We start from the raw sequence: 20,979 nt of genomic DNA on the forward strand, positions 1-20,979 counted from the left end.
ACACATTGGACAAAAGATGCCAGTTGTCCAAGGGCCAAGGAATCTACTCCAGCCACCACTGCCCCCAAGGCAACTGTTCCCCCTAGCTCAGTTCCAAGTGCTGGTGTACAGAACAAGGGTATAGTAGGGTTAACCTTGGGATCTGAGATGGATTCTGGCCTAGTCAGAATTCCAACTCAGGCGGTTTTAGTTTGTGATGGAGGCATGGATATTGCCTCCTTATTTGTCAGTCCCAGTAACATGGGCAAGTACAGACAACAGCCTTTGATCAATGGTAAGGAGGCCATGGCATACAGGGACACAGGTGCAAGTGTCACAATGGTGACAAAAGATCTTCTGGACCCTTAACAGATCATACTTGGTGAGATGTACCAAGTGACCAATGCAAGCAATGTCAGGACAGACCATCCCTTGGCAGTTGAGAATTTCACCTGGGGAGGGGTAACTGGCCCTAAGAAAGTTGTGGTTAGCTCAAACCTCCCTGTAGAATGCTTATTGGGCAATGATTTGGAAACTTCAGCTTGGGCTGAAGTGGAACTCGGGACACATGCAGAAATGCAGGGCATCCCTGCAGATGTGTTTGCCATGACTAGGTAACAGGCAAAAATGTCTTCCACTGAACAGGCCCTGGATCCTGAAAAGATGGACCAGGTGCCTTCCAAGAGAAGGAGCAGAAGGGGTAAGGCAGTGTTTTCCCCCTGCCTCAGAGTGAGGATCAGTCTCTTGAGGGAGATGATCCCAGTCACTGTAAAGGTACTGTCTCAGAGGAACTAGAACCTGATGAGGTTGAGTTATTGGGGACAGGGGGCCCTTCCAGGGCAGATCTGAGCCAGGAGCAGCTGAACTGCCCCTCTCTTGAATCCCTCTGACAGCAAGCTGCTGCTGAGGCTGCTGAAAGTGCCGGTGGATCCCACAGGATCCACTGGGAGGCTGGACTTCTGTATTTAGAGGTTAGAGACCCCAAGCCTGGTGCTACCAGGAGATTGGTTATACCTCTGAAGTTTAGAGGCTTCCTATTAACACTGGCATACGACATCCCATTAGCAGGACACTTAGGCCAAAGCAAGACCTGGGACAGGCTTGTCCCTCACTTTCACTGGCCTCACATGTCAGAAGACACAAAGGAGTTTTGTTGCTCCTGTATCACTTGCCAAGCCAGTGGTAAGGCAGGTGGTACTACAGAGGCCCCCCTGATGCCACTGTGGTGAGGGCTCTCTTTGAGAGGGTTTGGATTAACATTTTTGGTCCCATGGATCCTCCAACTGCATCTGGGCACAGATTCATACTGGTGGTGGTGGACCATGCCACTAGGTATCCAGAGGCAACTCCCCTTAGGAATACCACAGCTCCTGCTGTGGCGAGAGCTCTCCTGGGAATATTTTCCAGAGTGGGTTTCCCTAAGGAGGTAGTATCAGACAGAGTTGCAAACTTTATGTTTGATTATCTGACTACTATGTGGAAGTAATGTGGAGTGAATCACAAATTCACCACACCCTATCATCCACATTGCAATGGGTTAGTTGAAAGATTCAACAAAACCCTCAAGGGCATGATAAAAGGTCTCCCTGAAAAGCTTAGGCGCAGATGGTATATCCTTTTTCCCTGCCTTCTCTTTGCCTACAGAGAGGTTCCTCAGAAGGGAGTTGGCTACAGCCCTTTTGAACTTCTGTTTGGACATCCAGTTAGGGGTCCCTTATGTTTGGTTAAGGAGGGATGGGAGTTACCTCTCAAACCACCTAAGCAAGACATAGTGGACTATGTACTTTATCTCCGCTCCAGGATGGCTGAGTACACAAAGAAGGCATCCAAAAACCTTGAGGCTAGCCAGGAATTGCAAAATGCCTGGCATGACCAAAAGGCTGTTTTGACTGTGTGTCAGCCAGGACAGAAGGTATGGGTGTTGGAGCGTGTGGCCCCAGCAGCTCTCTAAGACAAGTGGAGTGGGCCCCATAACATACTTGAGCAAAAGGGAGAGGTTACCTACTTGGTGGACCTTGGAACTTCCAGGAGCCCCCACAGGGTGCTCCATGTGAACAGGCTCAAGCCATATGTGGACAGGGCAGACATGGGCTTCCTCATGGCTACTGATGAGGGACAGGAGGAAGAGAGTGATCCACTCCATGATCTCCTCTCTCAGAACCCTGATGATGGTTCAGTTGATGGAGTAGCCTTGGCAGGCAGCCTCACTGAACAGCAACAGACTGATTGCAGGAAAGTCCTCAACCAGTACAGACATATGTTTTCACTGACTCCAAGTCAGACTACCTGGTGTACACATGAGGTGGACACAGGTGACAGTCTGTCTGTTAAAAATAAGATTACAGGCAACCTGATCATGTCAGGGACTGTTATCAGGACTGAAGTCCAGAAAATGTTGGAACTGGGAGTAATTGAGCCCTCAGATAGCCCTTGGGCTAGTCCAGTAGTCTTAGTACCAAAACCTCACACCCGGGGTGGTAAGAGAGAGATGAGGTTCTGTGTTGACTACAGGGGACTCAATGCAGTCACTAGGAATGATGCTCATCCAATTCCAAGGACAGATGAACTAATTGATACTTTGGCCTCAGCCAAGTTCTTAAGGCACATTTGACCTGACAGCTAGTTACTGGCAAATCAGATTAGATGAGGATGAAAAACCAAAAAACAGCATTTTCAACCGCTTGTGGGCACTACCAATTTGTGGTGACGCCCTTTGGCTTGAAGAATGCACCTGCCACATTTCAAAGGCAGGTGAATACATTTCTCACAGGTCTGGAAGCCTATAGTGCAGCTTATCTAGATGATATTACTGTCTTTAGCCCCACCTGGGAGGATCACCTGGTCCACCTGAGAAATGTTTTGGAGACCCTGCAGAAGGCAGGCCTCACTATCAAGGCCACCAAGTGCCAGATAGGGCAGAGTAAGGTTGTATACCTAGGCCACCTTGTAGGTGGAGGTCAGGTTCAACCACTGCAGAGCAAAATCCAAACCATCATGGATTGGATTGCTCCAACCACCCAGACTCAGGTCAGAGCTTTCTTGGGCCTGACTGGGTACTACAGGAGGTTTGTCAAAGGTTATGGCTCCATAGTGACCCCTTTGAATGATCTAACTTCCAAAAGAATGACTAAGAAAGTTCAGTGGACAGTTAGCTGTCAAAAGGCATTTGATGACTTGAAGCAGGCCATGTGCACTGCTCCCATTCTGCAAAGTCCTGACTATTCCAAACAATTCAGTGTTCAAACTGATGCATCTGAGTAGGGGGCAGGGGCTGTGTCATCACAACTGAATGAAGAGGGTCAGGATCAGCCAGTAGCTTTTATTAGCAGAAGGATGACCCCAGAGAGAAACGTTGGTCAGCAATTGAGAGGGAAGCCTTTGCTGTGGATTGGGCTCTGAAGAAGTTGTTTGACACTCACTTTATTGTTCAGACAGACCATAAGCCCCTCTTATGGCTAAAACAGATGAAGGGTGAAAACCCCAAACTTTTGCGGTGGTCCATTTCACTACAGGGGATTCACTATACAGTGGAACATAGACCTGGGAGTAACCATGCCAATGCAGATGGACTCTCCAGATATTTCCACTTAGAACATGAAGACTCAACTGGTCAAGGTTTGTTTAATGTCCTTACGTTTGGGGAGGGGGGGGTTGTGTAGGAAAGTAGTTTCTGCTTCTTATGGTTACCCCCACTTTTTGCTGATGTCACACTGTTTTTGGCCTAGTCTGACTGGGATCCTGCTATCCTGGACCCCAGTCTATCTGCGTTCTCCCTTAAATTGCAATGCATGTACTTTAGGTGCACTCCAGATTGGATTCTGGGGACCCTTATCAGTCCCTAGTATATGGTACCCCAAGTACCCAGGGCATAGGTACCCCAAAGGTCTCCCAGGGGATGAAGCATGTATTATGCAACCCATGAGAGGCCATCCAAATTGACACAACAGGCCTGCTACTGCAGACTGTGTAAGATGGTGCTTGCACCACTTACTGAGATATAGGTTCACTATATCTCTCTAAATCACTTAAATACCTATCAGTCACCCCTAGGGCAGGCCTTATCAATCCTGAAGGCAGGGTGTTGGGTTTTACGTGAGAGGGTGCCCCTGCATGAGCAGAGCCCCTCTGCATCTTTCGGAGACCATTCTCCGGGGTTGTCTGTGATGCAGCCAGACATATATGTTTGAGTGCAAAAAGGCAGGGCTCTGTATCTTGCATGTATCGATTTCCAAACTGCCTTCGACAGTGTGTCCCGCCAGCAACTAGGGTCGAAAATAAAAAATTGGGGCATTGATAACAGGCTTTTAACAGCTTTGATTGCTATATATTCAGAGACCTGGGTCAAGATAAGAGTCACTAGAGCATGGTCCACCACCAAAAAAATACAAATCAATAAAGGCCTAAAGCAAGGATGCTTATTGGCTCCAATGCTGCTTAGAAACATGTTGTGTTTGGTGTCAAACACCTTGGAATCATATCTCCACAACAGTAACTGGTGTGGGAGGTATGTTTCCACACTTCTAAAGAGACATATGTGGGTCACCGGTCTAACCGGTACCAGCTTTCGCGAACTGGGCAGCACAAAAGGGATGCTGCCAGCTACAGAAACGGGTCAGCCCTCCTGCTGCTGAGCCAAGCTCCCGCAGAGGAAGGCATGACAATAGACATCCTGTCACAGGGAGGTGTAACCACCTCCCAGACAGGATTTAGTGTATTGGGGCTGGGTGGGTGCACTCTCTGAGTGCCAGAAAGTCTGCACTGGGAGCACATTTGGTGTCCCTGTGCATAGTCCAGCTCAAACCTGGGAGCCATTGGCTCCTGCTCTGGCGCGAAACTGGACAAAGGACATGGGTGTAGCTACCCCTCCATCCTGCCCCTCCCCTACGAGGGTCCACAGAATCTTTACAACCCCTTCCCATGGGTATAAAGTGAGTTACCTGACTACAGGGCTTTAGATTTTACCTGGACCAGATTCTGCTAAGAAGAAATCAAGTACTTTGACTGCCTGCACGACACTGGACGACTAAAGAATCTCCCTTGGAGAGAGGTGTGGCTCACTGGTTAGAGGCAGCAGACCCGTAAGCAGAGAATTGGCCAGGGACCAGGGTTCAATTCCCGACGCGGCAGGGTCGTGGACCAGGGTCAAAACGGATTTGATAATTCTCGCCTCGGTACCTACTCTAACCAGGAACACACTCGGCAACTCTGGGCATTAAGCTTGCCTCATCTCTACAACGGCCCCCCACAGACGCTGGGGATGCCTGGTTTCACCTTGGAGATACCCAGAAAGGGACCATCTCACAGGGATAGCCAGGACGGGTTCCCCAGCGGTCTATAGCGCCGGGACACCTTCTCGTGAGGTAGCTGTTCGCGCTCTACAAATATCAGTATTTTTTTTTTTTGGAGTAAAGGAGTTACTCCCCTGCAAAAGCAGGCACCTAAACGCATCTCCCAAACTCCTGAGAACTCCGAAGATTTCAGCAATTCAGGAGGTGGGTTCCCGAAGGTCCCTGAGGTCGATCTGCCCTCTCAGCGATTCTGAGACCAGTATCCCTCGTGGGGACCGTGCAACCCGAACCCCTGTGCACCACATATATTTGCAGTTGCATATGCTTAGTGACGATTCCTGAGCCTGTGCTTTGGACTCCGTGTAGTCCCGACCCCGAGCAGTATTTGCACTGAAGATATCTGGCCTCCACTCTCCGAGTGTCCTGTTGGCTGGTGCTTTGCAGACTTGCTTGAGGTCTCCTCGTGATCCCCGTCCGTTGGCCTGTGGGTCCTGGCGAGTGTCACATTGTTAATTCTTGGGCCTACCTGGTTGCTCCAGATGTGCCCTGACTCCCCATTGCTTGGAGAGTCCCTTGGACCTTGCTGATCCACACCGTAAGCTGTTTCTTCTGACGGCGTGAGTTTCAGTTGCCAAGGCTTGTTGGTGCTCCAGCCAGGTATCGACCCCTCAGCTCTCGCCAGCCTTCGTGGGACAGTTTACCTCTGGATTCTGGTCATCCTAGACGTCTGCTGGTCCCCGTGGCTGCAGAGTCAAGCAATCCTTCTTCTCAACTGAAGCACCCGACATCGGTTGGCATTCGACTACCGAGCCCCTGGTCACCTGAAGTGACCCAGACTCTGTCCCTATTGCTTTCAGGTTCCTCTCACCTTTAATCCAGGCTTGGATTCCACCGCACACTTTTCACCTTCCTGGCAGCAGTACTTCTTTTCAGCTCTCCATTGAAAACGACGAAGGTTTCCAACTCCACTTGACACCTATGCACCCGGCTCTTCTGGGATAGGTAACACGGGTACCTCGTTACTCACTGGTGGGTTGGCCTTAGAACCTCCTATGTTCCAAAGGGTTTGCTCGAAGTCCTCATAGAAGTGTCCTTAAACTTTAAATTTGCAACCGTGACTTTCCCATAGAGTTGCACAGAGCACACGTCTGTGTTTCCTCACTGCACCCGTCCTCCGTGGGCTCCATGTGTCACTCCTCTGGGTGGTTCCTTGGGTCCCAGCGATTCTACGTGCTCCAGGCACTGTGTCTAGTTAAGTCGTTGTTGTTATACCATTTTTTTAGTATATGGTTTGGTCTCCCCCTGGAGCCCGCTGTGTATTGTGCTATTTACGAATGTTCTATTGATTCAGTATTGTGTGCTTTGTACCCTAGTCTCGTATAGAGACTAGTTGAGGATGTTATATTAATAAATACATATTTGTATTTAAACACTGTGTGGTTCTCCTTTCATTTAGTCATTTAGGAGGTGATATTCTTGTAAACAAGCTGCTTTACATTCCTTCAAGATTAAGTCTGAAGGCTGCTCTCCATGGATACCACTAGGATAGCTTTCAATAAGGTTATCTTTGACCTCATACATCATGAGGGTCATGTGGACTGGTACAAGGTGCCCACTTTAATTAGTGGACGACATATGCCAACCCACCTTCTCACAGTTCTTAGTTTTCTCTGCCCATTCTCTTCCAGTTGTTCTGTTGTTGCTAGGTAGCATTAACTGTTGGGGATGCTTTGTTCAAAGCCAGTGGGCGGTTGGAGCTGGATGGCAAGCTGGCTGTGAGGTCCTGTCTACTGTGTAGCCTTTATAATAAAGAAACTTGAACTTACCTTCGTCCGGCGTGATCTCTACAGTATGTCAGGTAATGGCTACAAAAAAATAACAAGCTGTGTAGGCAATAACTGGCTAAAATTTTAATTTGAAAGCGAGTAAGTTATAAAACAATAATTCTGCAGCAAAAACACTGTGCACAGCTTCCAACTTCAAAAAGGTGTTAATATAGATCTTCTGCCATTGGAATGCATATAAAAATTGATAACGTGCATTAGACTGGTTTACTTTTTATGAGCAATTATATAGACATTATATAGAAATTTTATCATAATCGAACATGAAAACAGATCACATCCGGCACTATAAAATCGGAATCATAGACTACAACTGGTACCCACTGAAAAATAGCCATGAATACTTGAAAAGCGTCAGCGAGAAAGAGGCAATCGAAACACAGAGTAGCACTGAAAGTTTTCTCTCTGAATAAGCTATGTCAGACGAAAGGACAATAACCAAATCTTCACCCTTTTGTGTGGGCATCCACATGCTTCATACACTGTACTGGTTTACATTTGATTGGAGTCAGATCAATCAAATCATGTACACTTGATGCCTCTGAAAAGCCATAACATGCTTCTCAAAAAAAGAATATTTTAAAAGAGGAAACCTGAACACAATATGAAAGATGCAATTTTAGTCCCAGTGCTAAAAATCAGTCCGAAAGACAAGCTTGCAAACCATTATTTATGTGCTAGGCTCCGTCCCTGTGAAATACTGTTTGCCATGGCATTAAGAACATGTTGTATGGGGTGGATAGGGAAGACGAATATTCTCTGCAAGAAGCAGTTCAGTGTTTCTGGTAGGGATGTCCACTATGCACAATGCCGTGGCACTCACTCATAATCAAACACGAGGAGATGATGGACGGAGCACTGAAACTTTTCAGACACTCACCCCCAGTCACAGATCTGGGTTAAATCAATCATCATCTTCTGCTATTTCTGTCAAATTGTCAGTCTTCCTAAGTTCTGCAATGGGACTTAAAGTTCATCTTTTTGCTAGCTAACTTTGTATTTTGTTCTTTCAGTTGTTGCACCACGATCCCGTCAGGCGAACACCACAGTAACAAGTAATTGATTCCCTCACTTACAGCACAGCAAACTCTTCCTCTTGGCAGATTGCCACTAGTCTCCATTTGTCATCTTCTCCAGTGCTTTTGACAGGGCACACCAAGCCGACTGTTTGTCAGAGTAATTGGGAGCACAGCGTCCTGCTTGCTGGTATCCCCAGTTTGTGAGACCTAAAAGGTTACTTGATCACAGGTAAAGATTCCAGGCAGTATTGGGTAAAATGATTATTCATACACTTAGTGTCTGGACTTTTCCCGGACCATGAAGCTTGTAGGGCTCACAAACAGTATCACATGTTAGCCTGCATATGTTCCTTCCTGACCCGGATACTAGGAACCACTATGACTTTCCAGGGTAGGTTGATCAAGCAAATAGCACATAGGATGTGGTGTGAAGGTTGAGACTAGAAACAGTACAACGCCATAATGGCTTGGGCCGAAGTGCGTAAACTGATCCCTCACACGCAAACGGGGTTCCAAAAGAGATCACACATCGAAGACAACCTGATTTGTATGTCCTACTTGATTGAGACAACATTGGCAAAAAAAGGCAGGGCTCTGTATCTTGCATATATCGATTTCCAAACTGCCTTAGACAGTGTCTCCCGCCAGCAACTAGGGTCGAAAATAAAAAATTGGGGCATTGATAACAGGCTTTTAACAGCTTTGATTGCTATGTATTCAGAGGCCTGGGTCAAGATAAGAGTCACTACAGCATGGTCCACCACCAAACAAATACAAACCAATAAAGGCCTAAAGCAAGGATGCTTATTGGCTCCAATGCTTTTTGATCTATACTTGGCCGATTTACCTGAATGACTGGAGGAAGCACGAGCTTTCCCTCCCAAATTAGCCGACACCGAAATTCATGCGCTTTAATATGCAGATGACACAACATTGCTCGATCAAACTCAGATTGGACTAATGCGGCTATTAACGGCATTGTCTCTATACTTCAGAGAGAACAATTTAAAAATAAAAGCGGCAAAAATAACAGCAATAATAATCTTGCGACAACTAAAAAGGAAAGGTGCATGGAACATTGAAGGTAAATCAATTAAGATAGTCACCACCTACAAGTACCTTGGTGTGTGGATCGATAATAAATAAGGCTCCCTGTTTTCCGTTTTTACTGATTTTTACAGATAAATACAGACAGAAAACCATTTTTTTTCTTGTCTGTATTTATTTTTAAATGTGCATAAAAACGGAAATTGGGTGCTTTTTGAGTGATTCTACATACACTTTGCCATAACTGCCAGGCCAATAACTGTGTGGATTGATAGGTAAGGGGGTTAAAAAAGGAATTTTAGTAAAGAGGCTTAAACAACAGTAGATATGCACAAGGCTGATTCTGAAATGTGAATATTTCATATAAGTGTATTGATTTATCTTCTGCAGGTATTCTTATCACTGAAAACTGGCAGGCATTAAAGCATGACTGCATATTGATTGATTAAATAAATGCAGAAATATACCAGTTTCAGCTTTACTTGTTTCACAAAACCCATTATAAATATGGATAAATACAGATAAAGTTGACAAAAAATAAATATGGATAAATTCAGACGGAAATGTAAAAAAAACAAAATACCAAAAAACCGGGAGCGCTAATCATAAATAAAGCTCCCTGTTTCCGTTTTTACTGATTTTTACAGATAAATACAGACAGAAAACCATTTATTTTCCTGTCTGGATTTATTTTAAATGTGGATAAAAATGGAAATTAGGTGCTTCTTGAGTGATTCTACATACACTTTGCCATGGCTACCAAGCCAATAACTGTGTGGATTGATAGGTAAGGGGGTTAAAAAAGGAATTTTAGTAAAGAGGCTTAAACAACAGTAGATATGCACAAGGCTGATTCTGAAATGTGAATATTTCATATAAGTGTATTGATTAATCTTCTGCAGGTATTCTTATCACTGAAATCTGGCAGGCATTAAAGCATGACTGCATATTGATTGATTAAATAAATGCAGAAATATACCAGTTTCAGCTTTACTTGTTTCACAAAACCCATTATAAATATGGATAAATACAGATAAAGTTGACAAAAAATAAATATGGATAAATACAGACGGAAATGTAAAAAAAAAAAATACCAAAAAACCGGGAGCACTAATCATAAATAAAGCTCCCTGTTTCCGTTTTTACTGATTTTTACAGATAAATACAAACAGAAAACCATTTATTTTCCTGTCTGTATTTATTTTAAATGTGGATAAAAATGGAAATTAGGTGCTTTTTGAGTGATTCTACATACACTTTGCCATGGCTACCAAGCCAATAACTGTGTGAATTGATAGGTAAGAGGGTTAAAAAAGAAAGGAATTTTAGTAAAGAGGCTTAAACAACAGTAAATATACGCAAGGCTGAAACAGAAATGTGCATATTTTCATATAATTGCATTGATTTATCTTCTGCAGGTGTTCATATTACTGAAACCTGGCAGGCATTCAATCATGACTCCATATTTATTGGGTAAATAAATGTGGAAATATACCAGTTTCAGCTTTATTTTTTTCACAAAACCCATAATAAATACGGATAAATACAGATAAAGTTGACAAAAAATAAATATGGATAAATACAGACGTAAATATCAAATAAATAAATACCATAAAACCGGGAGCCCTAATCATAAAGGACGACCCTCCGCCCACATCACGGCAATGCAAGGAACGGCTCAATCTTTGGAGGACATTTTCTGTAGAGCAAGGAAAGCAATAAACTCTCCTCATCTCAGTCCCTTAATCCGAATAGTGGGGGCAAGATTCTTACCGTCCGTAGCCCATGGAGCAATAGCCTTCATAGATAAGATGACAACATGGCTGGACAAAGCTCAGTCAGCCTGCTTCCGTAAAGTCTTCTTTCTACCAACCGCCACCTCACATGCACAAATACGCAATAAATTCAACCTTTCATCCCAAAAGTGGATCCTGAAAGCTAGATTCTTGGCTTATTGCCTAAAAGCAAAACAAGCCCGGATAACACACTATAGAAAAACATCTGGACAATGATAAACACCCAAGGGTCCACATGGTGTGAATTTCTAGCTAATTGTGTTGAAGTACTGGAAGCAAAGGAAATATGGTCAGCCCCCATACCCATACCAGCGGCAGCAAGACTTTTAACAAAACAGGCGAAGCTTCTGTCGGCCGACAGTGATATGCAAACCATGAAAAACTTAAGTCATGGAAGCTGGGCAGCAAAACTTTATAACAGTGGGTCTTGGCCACACTATTTGTCCACCTCCTTAAAACTAATATTGTAACGCCAATTAATGAAATTGCGGTTCGGATTGATTCCATTGTTGGCTTACAAATATGGGCGAGGGTACAGAGAAACAGTTGCCACTCAGTGCCGAGCATGCGGAGAAGTAGAGGAATCCTTTATCCACATACTGTGTATCTGCAAGAAACTCCACACACTGAGAATATACTAGCTTCGCCCCATTTGGCGCTCTCTAAATATACGGACATGTAAAGCTGCCCTGGCCGAGTGCATGAAAGGCGAATCAGTGCAGTTGGCGGCATGCTTTATGAAATGTATGAAATACCTGATGGCAGTAAAGGCAGTCTTGGATCCGGACTAACATACAGAACTATAACTCATAATGCTGTGCCTAGCCTTTTAAGGTTTTCATGTCTATAGTGGCTTAACCGGTGCCTAAACCCTTTTTAACATTTAAAAACAACAAACTGAAATAATTCTTTCTATATGCTCTTTTAATAATATTTTGAACATGTGCACTTCACATTGCTTTTTATACAGTCTCATTGCAATGATTTTATTTTAATTGTGCAATAAAATGTATCTTATCTACAACGTCATAAAGCAAGTCGCAATAAAGATTGAATGCCCAAGATGGGTTATTACTTTAAAAAGGGAATAATACTTCAACAACTTCTAACTAAAGATGTACTTTTGATTGACTAATCTGAAAGTTTCTTTTTCATGTTGTTCCACAACTAAAACAAAACAACTGTTTAGAAATATATTACTCAGTGAAAATAAATGGGAAATGACAAATCAATACAGTACATAATTCTCAGATCCTCTATTCACAAAAGCCAATAATTGTGACCCTCTCACAAGAAACAATGGGTGAATGTTATTCTATGTAATATCTTCACTGTAGACAGCTCCAGGCTGCGCAGAGCGCTGAAATCATGTACCATGGAAATTAATGAAGGCGATCCTGATGTGTAATGAAAAGATACTAAATACTCTTTGGATCCCTATGAGGACCAAATACTTATTCAAATTAAAAACAATAAATTCTCATTTGATATTCATTTTAATTAAATAAAACAAAACTGTGAAAAAAAAATCACTTTCCAATGTTTGTAGTCATGCTTTGTTATAATTGCCCAGGGAACACTTGCACACACAGTACCAATTTTCGAGTCAAGGTCAAAAAATTCTAACTTGTGGCTAGAGAGGAGTTTCAGGGTAGCTAATCAACTAAAGTTTGTAGCCAGAAACCTTAAATGCCTAGATCTCTTGAAATATTTGTAACAGCTTTGACATTCCAATACGAGATTACTCATTGAGATCATGTCTGAATCCTTGGGTTAGTGTTTCATGGCAGCTTTATGCATGTATGCTTCCAGTCCCAAAGGTGCTACTGTCAATGTGTCAAAGGGTCGACCCAATGCCGACCCAGGCTTGCAGATAAAGGGTGCAGGATGGGTTCTGACACTCGAATGCCAATGAGATATTTTCCCACAAGGGACAATGTACATACTAATGACATCATAGGTCCGATCTGAATGTCTGGATCCGGCTAGAGCATAGACGAGCCACATCATGGACTACGGTACAGCCAGGCAAGGACCAGGTGCCCCGTTGTGAGTTTCTTGAATGCATAGTACCTAGTCCAAAAGACTATTAATGGGCCCACACCAGGCAGGACTAGCGGTTATCTGAGATGGGGAATGTGAGGTTTGGGTTTCACAAACTACACAGATGTAGTGATGGTGCGTGGGACATGTTCACCAGGCACAATCACCTTTCAAAGGAGGCTCACTTGCAACTTCTGTGGGGATTATAAAGCAATCCTCCTATGGTATCTCGTGAGGGTTAGACAGAGCTTCAGCTCAACTTGACTCCTTTGGTTGACTAAGGGCTTTCACATAGTTAAAGTAAATAAAGCACCACAGGTCACCAAGGCTTATTGTTAGCCCTTGGTGACTTATCTCCACATAGTTCACATATGTAATAAGAACCAAAGCAGAGTCCACACAAATGCAGTTCCGATTTGTTTCTTCAGCAATCTGGAGTAGAACTCCTTCTTATATTTTCAGTTTCTAGCACTTTGGATGCAGCCAGTCAGTTCAAATTAGGGTGAGCTCCTCACTCCATCTTATTATGGACACCATCTTCAGTCTTGAAATTGTCACCTTTTTAAATCATTGTTTTCAGGTATGGGCTGTGACAACAAGGTAACATTCCAGCATGAGTGCTCTGGTGGGAAACTATGTGTATCCCACCGATACAGAAGGTAAGAACTAGAAATATGAGCCCACTCTGCTTTCTCCATCCGTTGTTCATTTTAGATTAATATTTTATATAAAGGGATGGTCAAGATCATCTATGAGTGATACTGAAACAGGGGCACCAATAAAGTTTGTGTGCTTTTTGCACACAAACATTTAGACATCCATGACCACTCAACGTGGTAAAAGAGGTCCTAAATAATAGAGTAAGAGGGAGTATTAGGATCTCCCTCTCATCGGGGCCTTCATCAATGTTCACATGAAGAACTTTGTAGCAGGAACTACTCCCCTCAGACCTAAATCTATCAGACAGGATCACTCTGAGCTGGAACGGGTCCAAGATTCAAGGCCAGAGGGATCTGTTAGAGCCAACTCTTCTTTTCATTCTAATCTTTATACCAGAGAACAGGACCAGAGCAAGGTCCCATTTTCCCGTTCCTCGTAGTCCTTGAAGAAGACCCTAGCTAGGGAATACCTGAAGGGACTTGAAGACTTCAAGATAAAGTTGAGAACCTGTCCAGAAATGCTGAGGAGCTCTGTGGCTTTATCTGGGGAGAAAGTCAGGTGCCATCTTAACAAGGGGGCACCCTTCAAGGACTGCTTTTCTACACCACTGCCATGTCAAAAGGCAGTTTCTCCAGCCTAGTGGTCCAAATATTCAAGTTAACATCTGGGAGTTTCCACTGTGGGCCAGTCGGGAATTTTTTGGATAAATTAATAAAATTATTTTAAAGACACTTCTTAAAGTGCTTAATGTCAGGCAAATGATGAAGGAAGACCAGAATGGCATTCTACAACTGCAGCCCTAACACTGTGAATGAGCAGCCTTCAGCTCTGATTAAAATGGGGCACCGACAACAGAAGTAGAGTTTTGGAACTAGGATTCCAGCTGCTCTATATAGAACTATTATTTGAATAAAGTTTAACAACTACAGCGCACATCGCAGACATGTGCGAGGCCCATACAAACATAGCAATAATGATATTTACCAACCTTCCTAGACGGGTTCACATTAGCCTTCTACTTCTCCAATTTTTGACTAAAGGGTAAGCTCATACTGTACTACCCAGAGCTCAGGTCCAAAAATAAACGTTTGCCGATTGTCCGTGGGCAAAACATTCAAAACAGACGGGCACCTATTTCACTAGCAAACTGCTAACCTGTGGAATAGATTACTAGTGTTCATGCATCTCCTTCTTTAGGCGAGTGAAGTTAAATCCTTTCTTTTTGACTTCACTTACGTTCCTTCAGGTAAAGGTTTCCTGAGATAATCATTTTTTCGCGTTTTATAAGTATATCTAGTGTTTTTTTTATTAGCGTCAGCCTTGGATTTGTATTAAACAAAACTGCATTTTCTTGGATTTTTTGGTAGAAATTACTCAATTAAAAGTACGAGCACATAAAGTGCGGTTGACAACATAGTGCTACGTGAGTGTCGCCACGACATATGTCTGTTTCGCAACTATGGCTAATAATCCTCAAATGTCAATTAAAAAATCCCGTACGATTGTTGAACAATTAAATCTCACTTCAAGTATCAAAGACTGGGGTAAAAGCCATCCATCCGCCATTCAGCTTCAACGTTTCTATGTGACAGCTGTTTAAAAACCAGTTAATAAAATCTGTTTAACATTTTGTTCAAGGGCCTACAGGCGGGACCCTTTCAGTACTCTGCTGTGGAACTCTGAGGTCAGTGATTATTAAAATAACCGTAGGAATTAAACTATTCAACCATTTTTACAAACAGTGCTCAAAAAACTTTTCAAATCAAAAGTTGATTAATTAAGATCTTGGAAGCAAAAAACACAACGACACTAACATCAAAATGAGTACATCCCGGCAATTTAGCAATTAAGCCGCGTGAACGGAAAGAAAAAGCCACCTGATTTTAATCGTCCAGTGAGCGCGCCTCCTTACTTGAACCTCTAATCGTCAGCGTTGCCAGGCCTGTAAAAAAATAACAAGGACAACGTCCATTCAAAAGAATGTCCAAACCAGTACGCTGCCTGACAAAAACGGCCCAAAACAAGCTCCGCCCCGTGCGAGAAAAATGGTATAAAGAGTAACAGCACTAAAGAAAGGACTGATGATTTTGCCTCTACCTGTGAGAATAAATAAGAGTTGTCATGGACGCCATTTTGCGGGGATACAATTTACAAGCAGTGAATGTAAGACTATTCCATGTAGCTCCCTTTGCACGAAAATGTGCATTTTAATTAGGGCTACAGATGGCTCCATGTAAACAAGGACGCACTGCCCCAGTCTTTTCTTTTCAAAGTTATTGTTTTCAGGCGTCTTGAGTTGATTCATTTGGATCAACTGAAGTGAATTAGGACCTCAACAAGCATTGGCAGAGCCAATGAGTTTCGCCTATGCGACCTCTATTGACTTTGTCAATTTTTAGGTCTCATCTGCGCAGCGCGCATGCGCTGCTTAGGAGGAGACCTCTTGTAATCGATTCGGTTTTTAGCCCAAAAACATGCACGCATTGCATTGCTTTCAATGGCAACACGTGCACGTTTGGCGATTCCCTTGCGGGAGCGAGCTTTGAAACCATCTATTTGTAATTAACTTTCAAACAGATGGTGCCCTTGCTCACTCCCGCAAGGGAAACGCTGTGTGTGCTCTGGGCCGCACTCCCCCAATCCTCCCACTTGATTTATTGCCTCCTGTCACACGCCCGTCTCATCTTCACCTGCCTTCCTTCTGCCACGCTTTCCTTCCCCCTTCTTTCCGTCTCCCCTGCTATATCCCTTAGCTGCCGCAGCTGCTTAGTGGTCACTTCTGTAAAGAACAAAGTGGAAGCAATAAGTTGAAGTCGTAAGTTCTTTATTCTTCGCCAACACAGCTCCGAACGTGGAGCGCAAGATGCAGCCGCTGTTCAGGATCACCAGCTGTCAACTGTCACCAACTGACAGCTGGTGAGGTCACAGCTGGTGAGGTGGCAACGATACGGTGTCCTCGCAGGGACACGTCAGTGCATAGGACACTACGGTGTCCACAGGATGACAATACACATACACAACACATCTTCCCCCCTAATGAACAGATGGAGCATTTACATAACAAGGTTTAACAGAATACCTAATCACAAATGTAATCGCTAAGTTTCACGGGAGGTACTATCCTTCTACCACACCTGCTGGTACTAGATGGTAGTGACTCGTCGTACCTAGGAGTAGGTGGCAAAACCCTGACTACCCTACCTGAATCCGCGCTAGGGGTGTGAACCACTGGGTTGGGTGCCTCAGTATGTGTAGTGTGTGGGTCCTGTGTGGTTTCACTGTCGGAGGAGTCAGACAGGGAAATGTGGTGCTTGTTATCATACAACTTACTGTGTACATTGGTGGGAACTGCCGTGGAGGGCTTACATACCGAGAGGGCCGAGAGGTGCCACACTTTACCATCACTCAAAAGAGCAGAGTTACAATACACCTTGTTAACAATAAGGGGTGGAGAGAACCTGTTCTGACCCTTCGCTATGTGACCACTTCTCTTCACCTTCACAGTGTCCCCTATTGAGAGTTGCACTTCTTTGCAACCGTGTTTGTGGTCGTACATTTTTTGGGTTTTGTCCTGCCCACGCTCAACCTTCCTTCTTACTTGGTCACTAGTCCAGTGCACTCTCTTAGAGGCTAAGGCCCAACCCACATTGTCCTTTGAGAGGGGCGTTCTGCCCCGTATGAGTACGAATGGGCTGTGGCCAGTAGAGTCACATGGCGATGCATTACGCGTGAGTGTTTCCACTCTGCACCTGAATCCCGTGGGCCTCCCACTTCCTAACTGTTGGTAGTATAGTGTAGCCCCAGCGATTCCCTAGGCCTAGGCCTATCCTGTGTTCGTGACAGTGGTCCTTATACCACTTACTTAGTATATGGTTTGTGTGGCCCCTAGGGCCTAACTGTATTACTTACCTGTGTGACTTAATGTATGCTTAAATAAGACTGTGTTGTACTTACCTCGAATCTCATAAAGAGTGCTGAGGGTTTGCCTAGAATAAATACATTCTATTTTTATATATATCTGTTGTGGTGTCCTTTCATTTGGTATTCAAGGGATTACATATGGTATAACAGCTGGCTTCACATGCCATTCAGAGTTTAGCCTAAGACTGCTCTTGTCCATGCTACCACTAGGATAGCTGGTCTATAAGGTTGACTTTACAACCAATCACCATAAGGGTTGTTTGGACTGATACAAGGTGTACACTAGAATTAGTGACATCATATATCAGGCCAACTTCTCACAAATAGCACTACTGAATCATTTGGCAGACGGAGGATTGAAAGTGTCACCAGCAAAATTGCAGTATTGTAAGAAGGAAGTACAGTATTTGGGACATAAAATCGAGAAAGGACTGAGAAAAATAACAATAGACAGAATCAGAATTATAAAAGGAATGAGAGCCCCCATGACCCAAAGAGAGGTGAGAATGTTTCTGGGAATGGTGGGGTATTGCCGTCAGTGGATAAGTAATATTTCCCTGATCGCAAAACCTTTGGTACGATTGACTAGAAGTGATGTAAAAGATCCCCCTGAATTGAACAAGGAAGAATTGGCAGCATTCAAACGATTGAAAGAGGGTTTGTGTGAAGCACCAGCACTAGGCATGCCTGATTACGAGAAAGAGTTTGAGTTGTATTGCAGTGAGAGAAATGGATGTGCACTCTCTGTATTGATCCAGAAACATGGAAGGTTGAGAAGACCAATTGCATATTTTTCATCAATGGTTGACCCAGTGGCTGCAGCTTTACCTGGGTGTCTGAAAGCAGTGGCTGCGACATGTCGAAGATTGGAGCAGAGTGAAGGTATTGTGATGGGATATCCATTGAAAGTGTTTGTACCTCATGACGTGGCGATTCTCTTGACAAGGGGTCGTACTCAGTATATGACACATAGTCGGCTGACTAAGTATGAAAAGGTCATATTAGGTGCAACAAATGTGAGCCTTGCGAGATGTTTGAATGTGAATCCTGCAACATTGTTACCAGATGCTGAAAATGTGGAAGTGAGAGATGAAGCAGATCATGATTGTTTGGACGTGCTTGAGTATTGCATAAAGCCACGACCAGATATAAAAGATGTACCTTTGCCAGAAAGTGATTTTTTGTTGTTCGTTGATGGGTCATGTTTGAGAACAGATGAAGGAGTGCTAAGCGCAGCATATGCAGTATGCACGGTTGCAGCAGTGATGGAAGCATCTTATTTGAAAGGAGTGAGGTCAGCCCAAGTAGCTGAACTTGTTGCTTTGACCAGAGCATGTAAAATCGGGAAAAGTGTGAGAGTGACTGTGATAACTGACAGCCAGTATGGCTTCGGGGTTGTCCATGATTTTGGCCAGCTTTGGCTACAAAGAGGTTTCCTGACCTCAAGTGGAACCCCTATTAAGAATGCTGAAGTGGTTGGAAAATTGATAGAGGCGATACAGCTGCCTAGACAATTGGCTGTGGTGAAATGTGCTGCCCATAGTCGAGGTAGTGATTACATCACTACCGGAAACAGGTATGCGAACGATATGGCACAGTATTGTGCACAAAATCAAAATTGGTCAATCGGGCCAAGGACAAAGAAATGTCTTCTTGCTCAGTAATGTTTACTAACGTTGTAGGAACTTGGGAAGAAGTGAGACAATTGCAGGAAGAGTCAGGAGATGAGGAAATGAAACAGTGGATAAAAGCAGGGTGTGCACCAAGAGAAAAGGACCGTGTGTGGGGTTATCGAGATGGAAGACCAGTGATGCCTGATAGCATGATGTCTACCATGGCACGGATGTATCATGGCCAGGGACACATAGGGAGAGACGCCATGATTGGGCCCTTTAAGCAGACCTGGTACAATCCAAAATTCAGACTTGTAGCAGAAAGTCTATGTCAGAGATGCCTAATATGTCAGCAATACAATCCCGGGAGAAAGACAGTGGTGAGTCTAGGAACCATAGGCCGAGAAGGAGGGCCTTTTACCAGAATGCAGGTTGACTTCATTGAAATGCCTCCATGTAACAGACTGAGGTATGTTTTGGTTATAGTCTGCCTATTTTCCAGGTGGGTGGAAGCATTCCCAACAAGAAAAAATGATGGGATGACAGTGGCTAAGCTACTTTTGAGAGAATTCATCCCCAGGTTTGGGTTTCCAGTGACTCTTGAATCAGACAGAGGAGGACATTTTCATAACGAGATTGTAAAATTGATTAGTGAAGAATTGAATGTACAACAGAAACTACATTGTGCTTACCAACCAGAGGCTTCTGGTGTGGTTGAACAGATGAATGGTACAATCAAAAACAGGATTGGGAAAATGTGTTTAGCCACTGGTATGAAATGGCCTGATGTCTTGCCTCTAGTATTAATGACAATTCGAGCAATACCAGACAGAACCACAGCGTTAAGTCCTCATGAAATAGTCATGGGACGAGCGATGAGGCATGTGTTCATTCCAGTCAACAAGCTGATGACAATAACTGATGACATGGTGTTGGAATAATCATAAGGCCTGGCTGACGCAGTTCATTCTGTGTTTCATCAGGTTGGAGCGGATGCCACCACTCTTGAAAGGAATCCAGCCCATGATCTGAGCCCAGGAGACTGGGTAAGGATAAAAGTCCACAGAAGAAGAAATTGTTTGGTTCCAAGGTGGGGAAAACCAAGCCAGTCATTCTGACCACAACAACAGCTGTGAAGTGTGCTGGAGTGAAGAACTGGATCCATGTTAGCCATACTTTGAGGATACCAAATCCAGTTGACAGCAAAGGAAAAGAGTACTATGACGAATCAGAGTCAAGTACTGAATCAGATAACGAAGAGCCAAAATCACAAGAAAATCCTGAAAGGGGGGAAAAAGAATCTGATCAAATATTAGTCCCCAGAAGTATCTCTCTGAGAAGACGATTGCAGATTTCTGATACCAGTTCAGATTCTGAAGACGAACAAGGGAGACAAGGTCCCAGAAAAGAACACAGAAAGAAAAAAGGAAAAGACAACGAAGAAGCAGTAAAAGAAATTCGAGAGAAGGAAGTTTCAGATGAAAGACCAAGAGAAATTCCACCTGAAATAATAGATCAAAGTGAAAAAGGGACAGGTACAGAGAGAGAAGGACAGATTGCGGAAGACCCCCGAGGAGGTGTAGGGAACTGCAACATCCAGCTAGGTGAAGGGACAAGTAGCCAGCAGGAAGATTGCGTGTCGGAGACCCGAGGAGGGACAGAAGTAGGGAAAACAAAACAAGTGGTGGAAAAAGAAGTTGTTGAAAAGAAAAAGCAAGTTGAAACAGAATCTGAAGAGAGTGAAAATTAAATACCAGAAGGTCGAGTTC

The 20,979-nt window shown here is 43.9% G+C and overlaps 1 protein-coding gene across 2 annotated transcripts in view; it reads right to left on the reverse strand.

The window, feature by feature from the left end:
* Positions 1 to 15,675, reverse strand: part of LOC146822941 (putative thiopurine S-methyltransferase) — a 232,630-nt gene extending 216,955 nt beyond the window's left edge. For both annotated transcript variants that reach the window (XR_014962097.1, XM_085607094.1), the window contains exon 1: positions 15,554 to 15,675. The gene's annotated coding sequence lies outside the window, so the exon portion shown is untranslated. The remainder of the gene's footprint in view (positions 1 to 15,553) is intronic.
* Between the last annotated feature and the right edge of the window lie 5,304 nt (positions 15,676 to 20,979).

The sequence above is a fragment of the Triturus cristatus genome, chromosome 5_2, assembly GCF_964204655.1.
Source record: "Triturus cristatus chromosome 5_2, aTriCri1.1, whole genome shotgun sequence".
Taxonomy (NCBI): domain Eukaryota; kingdom Metazoa; phylum Chordata; class Amphibia; order Caudata; family Salamandridae; genus Triturus; species Triturus cristatus.